The 4,021-nt window shown below is 36.3% G+C and overlaps 1 pseudogene across 1 annotated transcript; it reads right to left on the bottom strand.

Annotated features, from left to right (window-relative positions):
- Window positions 1-924: 924 nt before the first annotated feature.
- Window positions 925-2,878, bottom strand: LOC147511075 (uncharacterized; annotated as a pseudogene). The gene is made up of 4 exons (XR_015216926.1): window positions 2,287-2,878; window positions 1,989-2,194; window positions 1,126-1,229; window positions 925-1,015 (listed from the first exon to the last, which is right to left on the bottom strand). The product of XR_015216926.1 is annotated as an uncharacterized LOC147511075 (transcript).
- Window positions 2,879-4,021: the final 1,143 nt, after the last annotated feature.

Raw genomic sequence — 4,021 nt, 5'->3', positions numbered from 1 at the left:
TCGTAGGGACATTGTCACCAATTTGTTCAAAACATTGGGAGGATGCAGGCTGGTAGGGGGTACAACTACTTTCTCAAAACCAAAATGGGGAATAGTCACGGGGACCTTAAAAGTGTTTCTTCCCCCAATGTCAATCCTATGAGCAAGAGCCACGGAACAACACCATTAGCTGACACGGAAACAATTGCATGGCCAATATTTTGTGTTTTCCAAATCGAGAAGAAATTGCATTTAAATCGTACCTAAATTTTTTGTAAGTGTGATTGTGATAACACAACTTCAAGGCAAGAATCATCTGCCATGAAAACAGGTAATGTTTTCAACTTACACAACTAGGGAGACCTATAAAATTTTCACCAAGATCAAAAGTCTAAGTTTAAAATGTTCAACAAGAACTATTTTCTTCATTTTCAGGAGCCACCCTACTACTTTATCCTTTTAAAGTATAGACTATGCTTGGGGACGTGGGATATCTTTGGCAAGCACCTCTCCGAAGAGCAATAGAGGTCAATAACCTGGGCTCATCAGTCCCTAGAAGACATCAAAGTACATTGATAAGAAAGATATTGCACTTACATGAATTCCTTCCATCATAGAACATCTTTAAGTCCCACCCGTAAAATTTATAAAGCACACCAAACCCCTATTAAATAACAATCAAGGTCAAATAACATGACAATTGCAAGATAAACTTAATCAAAATTTTATTGAGGTCAACGCTCCCATTGAATTGAAAAATCATTATACAAAGTCTCATATGGAAAAGTAATACACTAATACTAGCCTTGAATATGACCCACCAAGCATTGTTGTTTCTTTCATATTTCTAGGTAGTGCGCTAAGAGAGAGAAACCTAACCACAATGAAATAAATCATAAGATCTCTAAGTAGACAATATATCTGGTAAGTGAATTGATTGAACATACCACTTTGGCTGAAATGACATTCAACTGACGGGGTCTGTTCAAGGTGATCAACCTCACATGGATTAGTCATCTTGGTTGAAGTATTCCCTCTATATCATTACCCAAAAGAAATGGGTTAACAAAAACAACTTTATCAATCAAAACAGTAAAAATAAAACAATCAACTGTTAAAAAAAGTAGTAAAGATAGAATCTTTTACCGCAACGATGTTCAAAGTTAGATATATCAAGGTGAACACCTTTCTCCTCACCAAACCTCCTTTTATCCTCTTTTCCTCATGTTAAACATCATATGGCATATCACCTACTTAGAAAACAATTGGATGAGCCATAACTTGATCTTTATGATAAATCAGCATCTTACTTATGAAATAGTAGCTGCCCACTATTATACCTCATGATCATCATTTGTTGAAATATGTTAAGCTTAAAGGAACACATTATACCTCGTCCGTGGAATGAATTAACTCAAGCAACCACATAGCAACAGAAAATGAGATCCCTCTCCTTGTTGTCTTCTTTTACAATTTTGGTAGGTAGATTCCTTATAGTATATATTATATAAGACGAGTAATATACATTATAAAATTCTTAACTCGTTGTATCCTATGATTCTATTAGTCAGAAATATAAGAGACAAAAATCAGTACAAATATCCTAACCAAACAACCTATTTGTTATGATAGCTGGTTTCATAAGTAGACTACATTTCTAATGAGCATTCAGAAGGTATAATAAACACCTCATTATTCACTATTCATGTTCAACTTACACCAACTCCTTTTGATGTTTGCTCCACCATATTGTACACCACATATTATGAATGATTCCATTAATGAAAGACCATCGAGGCACAGCTAATTGTTGAAATGAGTTTGCTATAAAGGAACAACATTACACCCTAGCCCCAGGAATAAACGAATTCAAGCACCGACAGGGCCGCAAGAAAACAATCCCCTTCTCATTATTCTCTTCCATTTACTATAATTCTATAAGTATTGTGCATGATAAAATTATTTAACTTGGCTAATAAGAACAATTCAAATAACAAAGTAGAACATACCTTCTGGCGTACATCTCCTTCCAAAATGATGCATCCCGACATAAGTAGCTTTAACAGCACCATTATTATACACCAAAAGAGTAGAAAGATTCCGATTTGGGTAATTCTGAATACAATCAGTCGACACAATCTTAACAAATTTTGTCATTGGATACTTGGTAGCTAACTCCTCCAAACAATTCAAAACTACCCCACATTCCGCAATCCTACCCAATAACCACAAATAATAAAACAATAAATGAGTTGTTGTAATTAAACTATTAAAAAAAGAAAGAAAAAAAAAAGACTTAACCTTTACCCTTCTTTATAAAGAAACATAGCCACCCAAAAATTAGATTCCACTTGTGAAACTTCACATACAAAATCGACACGGATATCGGAATAATGTGATCCAACTGGAGACTTTGTAACTTCTTTCTTTCATTCTGCCAACCGTTTCTTCCGATATTCTACTAGAAAGTGGTCTTCATCTAGATTAGTATCAGCCCTCTAGATCTTTTAATTTGTCTTCAATTTTATTGTCTATCCATGATTTGGAATCTTCATCTTCTGAGGGAGTGAAAGTGGGTGGTTTGAAAACTGGAGGTTTTGGTGGTAAATTGCCAAGCTTAGTTTGTATGTCATCCTATTGTGTTGATGTTCCTTCTAAATCTTTATACACAAAATGATAATCCCCCATTATTTTTTTACACAAACAATTTCACAAGAGTAGCCTTTGTATATAACTCAAAGAAAAGTAATCAAAGGAAGGATTATTAACCATACAGATAAATTATTACTTTGAATAATCTGGATCTAAAAACTCTTCTTCTGAGTTGGTGGAGTGTGTGTGGGCAGAGAGAGAGGCAGGAGACTGGAGAGTGTAGCGGCGGTGAGAGAGAGAGAGAGAGAGGAGAGAAAGTAAAGTTATGTTTTATATTTCAAGATTTTAATTTGCAACACTTCTCACACGATTTTTAAGCATTAGCAATTAATTCCTCAAATTCATCAAAATAAAGTAACACTTAATAACATTGCTAACGCTTATATAGCTGCTATAAGTTGCCAACGGTAAATAACCCCGCCAAAAGCAAAAAGGTATGTGTTGCAAATATCCTATTATGGTGTAGTGTTTGGGAGTGCTGATAACCACTCCATAGAGTTGAAGGGTCTCATGCTCAGGTGAAGCGTGTATTAGGAAATGCAAATTGTCATGATTTTTGAGTATGTTTAGCTTAATCCACCCGATTCTAGAGATCCAAATGTCCGAGATTAGAGCTACCTTTGAGAGGAGTATGATTGTAACTCAAAGACCACCACCAGATTCCTTTGTTTCCATTGAACTCGGAGGCCTTTGTCTCATAAGTGTTTGGACTTGCTATTTGAAAAAATAGATACCCGTGTAAAGCATGTTAAAGATGGAGAGATCGGTGTTATTTATTTACAAGCCATGGACCGCCATGTGCTCATGAATTAATTGAGTTTGAAGAGCAAGAGTGGTCCATCCCTTTGATCGCTATCGACCCCTTTGGAAAACATTATCTGTTTCTCCCAATGTGTGCTCGAGTGGGTGTTAGTCCCGATGTTACACCTTCGATAGACTTGTTCATGAAAAGGTTTGTAATGGTTTCGAAGAAAAGTAGAAGGTTATGATTAGGAAGATTATGGAGATTGTCAATACCATAAAAGTACATGGCTAGTACCGCCCACATGAGGAAGCAAAACCAAAGGTCGGGCGAAGGTAGTTGTTGCAGAAAGCTTCCAACTGAGATGAGAACTCTTCAAAGCGAGATCCATCTCATTTTGAACATTCTCAACGTGACCACCATGAGGTGGGTCTCGTCCACAACCAAACACTACTTCCACCCAAAAACACCCACACCACACCAAGAAAGAAGCCTTCTCCAAAAATACCAACCCAAAACACCCACACCACACCAACAAATAAAGCTTCTCCAAAAACAACAACACCAAGAAATAAGCCTTCTCCAAAAATACCAAAAACAACCACACCAAGAAATAAGCCTTCTCCAAAAACAGCCACACCAATTTAA

This window comes from Coptis chinensis, chromosome 3 (genome assembly GCF_015680905.1).
Source record: "Coptis chinensis isolate HL-2020 chromosome 3, ASM1568090v1, whole genome shotgun sequence".
NCBI classification, from domain to species: Eukaryota; Viridiplantae; Streptophyta; class Magnoliopsida; order Ranunculales; family Ranunculaceae; genus Coptis; species Coptis chinensis.
This window is presented reverse-complemented; position numbering and strand designations above follow the sequence as displayed.